Source organism: Anneissia japonica, unplaced genomic scaffold (genome assembly GCF_011630105.1).
Source record: "Anneissia japonica isolate Jap-2015-1 unplaced genomic scaffold, ASM1163010v1 scaffold26_len2425191_cov177, whole genome shotgun sequence".
NCBI lineage: Eukaryota > Metazoa > Echinodermata > Crinoidea > Comatulida > Comatulidae > Anneissia > Anneissia japonica.
In genome coordinates, this window is record NW_022685220.1 from 331,218 (window position 1) to 340,915 (window position 9,698).

The window sequence follows — 9,698 nt, forward strand, 5'->3', positions numbered from 1 at the left end:
TTATTACGTAGGTTATGGCATTTACGTCTTCCAACCACTGGACTGAATATGGTTTCTTCGATGAGCTATTATTGCGACAAGATCAGTATATATGGTTTCTTTCCTTTCTATGTCGATGAACATGGCCGACGTCTTCAGCATCATTATTACGAACAGGTGCAGTATAACTACAAAAAAGGTCGCCATAAGATGCCCTACGAGTTTGTCCAACTCACGAAATTACGGGATTCTGGTGTGTTGAGGCTTGTTACAGGTCGGTGTTACTGATGACGATATCACCACTAATGTCTTACGAGTTTGTCAATCTCACGAAATTACGTAATTATGGTGTAATGATACAGAGAGATCGAGGTGACCAATGACAATATCGCCATTAGATATGCCGGCCTATTTACTGTAATAATAATGAGAAATATTTACCTGACCGTTTACAAAAAAAAACCCTTGGATTTTGAAGAACTTTAAAGTCATTAAAAGACACTTTAGAAGTCGGGAAGACTCATTTCTAGCCATCTATAAATCAACGATTTTCCCGGGGAAGGGCCCTGACCCCCGTTCTTTTGTGAGACCATCGATTAATGGAAAAAAGAATTCGTTTGCAATTACTCAATAGGCCTGTTTACTGTAATAAAAATGAGAAAGTTTACCTAACCGCTTTCAAGAATGAATTTTGAAGAGCAGTTGTCTGTAAAAATCAAAGAAAATTCAAAAATAGTGGCAAACTCAAAAAATGAATTTCTTTCAAATTTTGCACATGGCTATACCTTTGCTAAGAAAAATCAAATATGAAGTTTTGTTCACTTTGTGCGCATATTTCCATGGCAACGGGTAAATTTGTATTTTTGGCAGTTTTTGTCATTTTTTGCTGTTTTTGAAAGTTAATATTAGTAATAATTTAATACAATATTTCTAATATCTTTATGGGTTTTTTTGTCTTTCGTGGGATCACCCACCTTATTTGTCCTCTTTTTTCATGATTTTCAATTTTTCGTTTTCTCTCCTATTATACAGTGATCTTATGCTGTACCAATATTTACATATGCGTTCACAATTCAAAACAATTTTGCATTTATACATTATTACAATATAAAACAAATTTAAAAGAAAAATTAATTGAATTTCATAAGCATACTTTTTTTTTAAGTAGGAGAAAATTGCACATTTCCCGTAATTCATTCATTCATAATATCTTTATGGTTTATTTATCAAAAATAATGAGTGTGTGTATAAGGTCAATACATTGGGTACTTGTTGCATAATTTTACATGTTTTTTTTTTATTTCGTAGTTGGGAGATACCATGTTTTTAAAAAGGGGTGTTTTTCTTTTTTTTTTTCAAATTATGAAAATCTTCCAAACTTTAATTGCTCATAAACCTCAAAGAGGTGCTTTTTTAGAACTGATTTTCTACAAATAAGCAGTTATAATGCTCCCTTAGAGAATTTCAGTTTAAAAAATGTTTGTAATTATAAAATGTATGAGCAGTGTTGCCAGAAAAACTGGCATTTTTCATTTTAAAAAATATAATAGTAACAAATTCTTCAGTTTTCCGCTGATTTATTCATAGATTCCTTTGATTAGAACAGTAATAAATGTTTTTCTATACCTTAAGTAATGTTGTGATAAAATAAAAAACAATGTTTGTGGTATCAATGTTGTCAATTTTCTGTTTTAGCGGTATTTTAAACCCTTTTAAGGTGAGTTTATAATAATTTCACTTCATACATACTAATTTCTGTCAGTGGTGTCACCAGTTAGACCACAGCACCTTAACCTGCCTGGGAATGCCAGAGTCTGAAAACACCCTCTCCTCCCTAAAACCATCATGCAACACCCCTATCCCTTATTATCGTGAAAAAATATAAACCTAATATGTGGTCGTGGTAGGGGTGGTGCTAGGATTTGCCCGACAAGAAGTCCTATGTCCCAAATGGTGGTCCGATTACAGCATTCAAGGGTTTCAATGGCTTATTTTATTCGATTTTAGAGTCTATTATTAATGTGAAGCTCCCCTATCCCCCCTGTCTCTTATTGGCGCCACCCTGGGTTGTGTAGGTTACCAAAGCAATCCCAATCCCTGCAAGACTCCAAAAGAAGTTGTAGAACTAAAACCCAAGACGCATGTGTGTTGTTAGAAGAAATTATTCTTATTTAGGCCTAGGTGGCATCACACGATTTGAGAACCAAGACGAAAGGAGACAACACATACTGCAACTGATGGACGAAAACACGTCATTCTGATCATTCAAAATTGAGCTGTAAAGTTTTACATAGAAAATTCAGAGAATTTCAAACAGATTTTTTGTACAACTACACTACTTGCAACAAACGAAATTGCTGAAGAGACGAGGGTAGATGCGCAAATTTATGCAAATGAAGTTCATGTCATTGAAGATGGTTTTAAAATGAAACATGCTTTAGAATCAGATAGACAATAAAAGGTTGTTCCTACCTTCTCAAATGTTGCAAAATATGAAGAACTTAATTTTGAATTTACAACTACAGGAGTTTGAGTATGTAGGGCATATTACATTTGACCTGGTTCAGAAAGTGGAAAACAAACTTCAAAGATACCATAGTGTCTTTTGTGTGCATTGAACAACCAAAAAATATCTACCAGTCTGTGCACAAGGCCAACTTAGAAATGAAGGATACGTTAATAATCATTTGTTTTCCTGTCCCTAAGATGGATCTAATCCCCTCTCTGTAAATTTCACTTGTGTCCTTGGGCAAGGCACTTTTATCTGCATTGTTTCTCTCCACCCAGGAGTATAAATGTCTACCTTGTATAGTTAAATGAATGCGCTGATGTATCTGCTGCAACTTTATTTAATACTCCCCCCATAGAGCATAAAATATAAAGAATATACAATTCCAAGAATAAACAAAAAAGGCTCTAGGTTACAGTTTAAAAGACATTAAACTATACAAGACGGAAAAGCAAAAATTAAAATAAAAAAGGAAGAACAAGCAGACAACAATTAGACCCAGGCCCAGAGTTAAAAAATTCAGTAAAAGGGACAGTGTCAGTCACCTTATCTCCCAGGCTGGGCTGTATTTGGAATTCAAGATAATATAACTGGATATAAGGGCCGATTCACTGAGCTTTCTGAGTATCATCTTGTTTTTGGTTTTGCTGATTTTAAGAAAGCTTTATATCCATTTATATTATCTTGAATTCCAAATCCAAGGCCATCAGGACTGTGGATGAACGCAGGGATTGCCCCAGTAATAGAAATTCCCAGCAAAGTTTTCAGTGCATTGTTAATGTGGTCGGGTTGCTGAAGCTGACTGTCGGATAACTCCTGGACTGTAAGAAGGTATCTTAATGAAGGCAGAGCATATTGTACATAAACCTTAAGTTTATATTCGTTCCTAACGAGTGACATATTAATATTGTTAATAATTCTGATTAGTTTGTCTCTAATAAAATAATGAACTTTATTCATTCCACCTATGGTACAATACCGAAACAAAGAAGGCAATGCCTGTAAGCAGGTCTGGCGCTAACTTATAAATTAATGCCTAAATAAACATCAAACGGATACAAACATGGTCCTTAACTCGCCTAACTCTCCTGAGAGGGTTATTCGAGGAGCTGAGCGTTTTTTGGTATTTATAAAAGACCCCAATTCAATACTCGACACAGAGCCGGGTATTGAATTCTGGTCTTTTATAATAACAAAAAACGCTTTAAAATCCAGAGTATCCTTAGTTTTCCCACTAAAATATATCAAACTTCCAATGAATTTCTCAGGGGCATCTTTTAGGGTTTTTAATTTAGTGTCTCCTAGAGAAAAAACACATTCATCGGGTTTACCCTTCTAATTGAAAGGCTTTTGCACTTCACTGGTTTAAGCTTAAGTCCCATAGATTGTGTTATATTATAAATTTCATTCATCAGTGATTGATGTCTTCTCTTGTCACCAGTAAGCAAGCAGAAGTCGTCTGCAAATGGCAGAGTAATATACCTATGACCACATAGATTATAACCATGTGTGCTTTCATATGATTTTAGCAAATCAATTATTGGGTTAAATACTATAATGAAAATGATTGGGGAGAGGGGATCACCCTGGAAGACTCCCTTCTTAAAGGCAAATGGGTTAGATTCCCAGCCTTGTCCTCTAAGAAAGCCTTTAAGCCTGGAGTATAATTGCTCAATATAAGTACAAATCTCCTTGGGAATTTGATTTCTTTTTAAAGAATAATGAATAAGGTTATGCTCAATAGACCCAAATGCGTCCGCAAGATCAAAGTAGGTAGCATGTAGTGTCCGTTTATTTTTCCTAGCATCGGAAAGAAGTTCGCTCATCACAAATGAATGCTCAATGCAGCCGTTTATCCCCTTCATGAATGCCTTCTGCGTGCTATTATCTACCAAGTTGTTGTTGGTCAAATATTCAGAGATGCGGTCTGCAATAATTTAGTGGTACAGCTTCCCAACACTGGAGCATGTCTAATTCTATGAAATTTAATGAAAATAAATGTCAAGTGATGAGGTTAACGAGATCCTTTAACCATGCTGCCAACAAAGCAACATATAACATTAATGGTACTGACGTTATTTACGTCCGTAGTTACAAATATCTTGGTGTTACTGTGTCCGATAATCTTGATTGGGGACTACATGTCTCCAAAACTGCTTCTAAAGCATCTAGAACTTTGGGGTTTATTCGTCTCAGACTTGTCCGTCATCGGAACAATGAAATTATCCTTAAGCTCTACAACTCTCTTGTCCGACCTACTATTGAATATGGAATTCCTGCTTGGGTTCCATATAAGATAGGTCATATAAAAGATCTTGAAAGTATACAACGTAGAATGACTAGATCATGCTTTGCTCACAACATCTCATATCTTCAACGTCTTGTTAATCTTGGAATTCGAGACAGTTTGTCGATTGGCCTTTCTCAATTTCTTCGTGCTTTAAAGGATCACTTCAAAAAATAAAATTTGTTGTGTAAGGGTTCCGATGGCGGACAATCTTGACTTTCTTGATTTTAAATAATTTTAAATTTCTCTTTTTTTGCGCTACTGCCGTCGCTGATACTTATTTTGCTGTCGCTGTTTGCTGGTATCATTTATTGCTAATCTCATGGAGTTTCTGGGAATATCCAAGTGTTTTTTTCTAGTGGATCCATGAGAGTAACAGTATATTGTTTCTTGCGTGCTGCGCTCTTCTGCGCTGCGCTGTGCCTTGCCGTTTTTAATCGCTTTTACTTCCAGAGAACAGAGATTTATTTACATATTTTATATATCCTTAAATCAGTGGAGAAACTTTATACAGCAATTTAGTTTGCTTTTTGTTTATCCTGTCTCTGATTTTTGGTATTGTTATTTCTGTATGTTTTGTTTTCTGTTTGACGAAATAAATGAAATGAAATGAAACAAAAGACGTAAGCGCTATCATTCTAAAATTTCCGGGCATGCTTTGATCATTGTCCTTATGGATTAGAGAAACAAGACTTTTGGACCAACTCGGAAGTGGGTTGCCACTTTGTAATAGCTTCGTAAACAATGTAGCGAGAAAATGATACGTTGCAGGCAACTTTTTTAGGATACCATAGCCAATGCCATCTGGGCCAGGGCTGATCTAGAGTCTTTCTGGTTCAATAGCAACCTGATGTCCCGTGGCCTAACTGGGTTCATATTAAAAGGTAGTTCAGGTTCAGTAGGGAGGCTTGGATACCGGTGATTTAAGCTCATCTAAAATAACAACATTTTGCGACACTGTATTTCTGTAGGTGGAATTTATTCGCTATATCGGGTCCAAATAGGAACGTTTCCACGACTACCGATATTGCCGTTGACACATTGTTTAGCAAATCGCCAAAAGTTCTTGTGATACAGTTTTTCATGGTGTCTCGATGCTTTTATTCTAGATTACTTTCAATAATTCGCTTAATATAATTATGGGCCTTTACTGCTTCGCGAAAGGTTTTTCTATTGGCATCTGTTGCATTCTTGTCAAATGCCTTTTTGTGAAGTAAGTTCTTCCTATCTTTAGCTTTAGCTTTCAAAGTACTACTTTCGTGTTCAATGTATGGTTTTCCGACATTGTGTTCCCTGACAAATCCTTCGTTTAATATTAAAAATTCCACAACAAGTCTATTAAAACACTCACCAGCCCGTCTGGAAGAATGGAATTTGTTGACAGGTCATGGTGCAAAGGACCTAGGATATGCTTTAGACTGTTATTATATACCGCCCAGTCTTCTTTCGGTAAAATTGGAGCCTCGAATGAAATTCTCGGCTGGCTTGGTCCAAAGTTGACATGCGAATCACACAAATGGTTGGCCTTCCATATGTATACACAGGTGGTGTTGATTTATCCGATCGTTGGACTAGCGTTTCAGCCTAGCTTGCTTAACACAAAACAACATGTAAAAATCGGCAAAATGAATTACAAAACATTCCTAAAAAAGAGAATGACCCACCATCAGAGAATAAACCACAAATCAGCACAAACAAGAAACAAGGGCTGGAATTGACTCTCATGCAACATTTGTAGCGGAGCTAAATCGAGAGCGACCGACCAACAGCCGTCCAACCAAAAAAAATATATTTATACATTTTTTTAATGAAAAAATGCTGCTTTTTCTGGCAACAGTAACGCATATTAATAAACCTTACAACACATTCCATAGCATGTTGTTAAACTAGTCAGGTAACTATATTTGTTTTGGTTAATGAATTATATTATATTTTATAGCGTTAATTGTTCAGTAAAAAGATGTATATTTACCTTACTTTTCAATAAAAACAATGCTGTTTTCTGGCAATACAGTACAAAATTAAGTTTTAACTTACTTTAAATGGGCCTGGCAACACATTTCTTAACATGTTTTATAACATTTATGTAACTATAGTAACATTATTTTGAAATAAATTTACATTGATTTATAGTGTTATCCATTCAGTAAAAAATGATATATTTTTTATTTAAAAAAAAAAAAACGTTTTTTTCTGGCAATACCGCATCCACGTATGTAAATTACCCACAACTTTTTTTCTTGATTATTGTTTGGACAACTATTGACTTTCAAAATATGGAAGATGGTGGATATGTTTGCACCACTTTAGAAGTTACAAATAGGTTTCTGAGGCATACTTTAAAAAAAAATATGAGAAAAACCCCCTTTTCTAAATAATGGTACCTTCCGAACAGAATTTTTTTATACAATTTTTTTTTTGCGATAAATGAACGTTAATACCTGGTTATTTACATGGATAATCACAAAAATATATATAGTGCATGTTCTTTTTTTTTTAATAAGGTCTGAAAGTCAGTGTTTTTTCACTTCCGAAAATATCCAAAATTGACAAAAACTGTAAAGTTTAGATAATGGGTCGTTGCCATGACAACGAAGTCTAAAACATTTAACAAATGTCATAAATATGTTTTTTACCCAAGTATCTATTCATGGTAAAATAGAAATCCAATTTTTGACGTCTGCCACCAAATCTTTGATTTTTATGGACAACCATTCTTAAAAGACACCTCAGAAGTCGGGAAAGCTCATTTTCTGCATCTAGGTAACGAAATTTTCCCGGGGAGGACACGGACCCCTTTCTTTTTGGGGTTTTTATGAAGAAATGTGACACCCCTCCCCACCAGATGTGAACACTGATCTGCCTCTAAAATTTAAGGACGTAATAGCTTAAAGCTGGTAACCTCAATTATAAGTTCCTTTCATTAAGATTTTATACTATATTCTACATTAGCTGGCGATACACATCTAGATGTGTATAAGAGACAGCTTTTTTAGGATACCATTGGGGCCTTTAGCCCCTCCGTCGGGCAGGTCCTGGCGCCATCACTAACTTACATTAACTGTGAGTCAGTGATATAAGAGATAAGAAATAAAGTACGTACCTCATATGGTAGAAATAAAGGAATTGATTGACTTCGAACTACAAGAAGCATAACCTCTGATTTTGTCTTTATGTTGAAGATAGCTGAAGCCGTATCTGATGTGATTCAAGCTCAACTCATTGGTAAGATTACTGACCGTATTACTTAAAATATCAGAGATTCTATATACAGTTTGATATAAATGAAGCCTATGATAAAAAAAAAAACATAGTCTTGAGAACAAACTTCAAGGCCAAAAAATAACATCGACGAAGCAGAAAAGCATTCTAGAAGAAACTGCCTAATATTACATGGTGTCCAAGAAAAAAAATAATGAAACTACGGATGAGGAGGTGAGGAATGTCTTTAGCGAAAATCTCAATTATCTGTGTTGATGATTCTGACATTCACAGATCCCACAGATTGGGACCTAAAAATGAATCAAACACTACAAAACCTAGAAACATTATCATCAAGTTCTCAAAATTATAATAAGAGAAAGGAAGTATTCAAGGCCAAAAAGAAATTTAAAAAATTATCAATATTTCCTACATGAAAACCTAACTACAAAACGATCGCAGTTACGAGTTGTTTTGTGAATTGTTATTGTTGTTTATATATTTATACCTTCCCCAACCTGGTAATAGAATTATAGCATACATAAAATCTATAATCAATGAACAAGACGACTTTAACAGAATTTTTTATGGTAACCTATTATGGAAGTCCATTGGTTTGCCAACCAGAAATTACGCATGTTCAGTGTGGTTATGCAATGGCAAGACTCCTACAGAAAAGCTGGAAAACTTATAATACCAGTGACTAAAATTATACTTAAAGGTCTGCGTAATGTTGCAAAAGAAGCTTTATATGGTATTTAGGCTGGCAATCCATAGACTCCACAAAATAATTTTAGAGTGTCATATTTTAACAGGTTAAAAATTATGGAAGAAAAGGGATGGCCTAGGTTACTATTGAAAGCAATCCTGCAAGTACAAAATGTTGTAAGATGGAATTGGCCTATGCAATCCAAAATATATTACAAAAATGTAACATGTTAAATGTGTATAACATCGAAAACGATGATAGCTGGATAAAATCATGCAAAATAGAGAACACGAAGACCGACTCTAAAGAGTTGTATGTAAGAGCAAAATCAAAGTCATCTCCTGGAGACTATATAAAATATAAAGGAGAACCAAAATTTGAACCTTCTTCTTGATAAAAACAAATTAAAGGAATCAATCTTAAATTTAAGGCCCGATCCAACTCACTAGAGCTTAAAGGAAGAAAATCATCTTGGTTAAATGATTTTCCTGATAAATGTAAAATATGCGATGATGATACTAAAGAAACTGTTGACCATTTTATATTTGGATGCAATAGATTACAGATAATTAGAAATGATACTTTTAGAAATTTAGAAAAATGAACTTTATTATTGGGGTCTCCGGTCTTCTTGGGATGACTTTGAAAATGGTTCTATAGAATTTAAACATCACTTGTTTTTAGATAATTTATATGAGAACGGGATATTGGGCGACATTTTTGACCGTCGCTGTAAACAATATCTCTGTGCTGCTTGGATTTTTAGAAGTAATATATACAAAGAATTATGCCTATCTTAATACCCCCGCTTTAATGATATTACTTAACGGTATATTTAATTTAACTTTATTTAGGTACGGTATTTCTTTTTGTAGTTTCTATGGGTGTTCGTGCATGCTTGCAAGTGTGTGTGGATTGTATGTGGGTGTGTGTGTGTACGTGTGTGTTTATATGTGTATATGTATATATATATATATATATGTATATGTATGTGTATATATATATATATATAT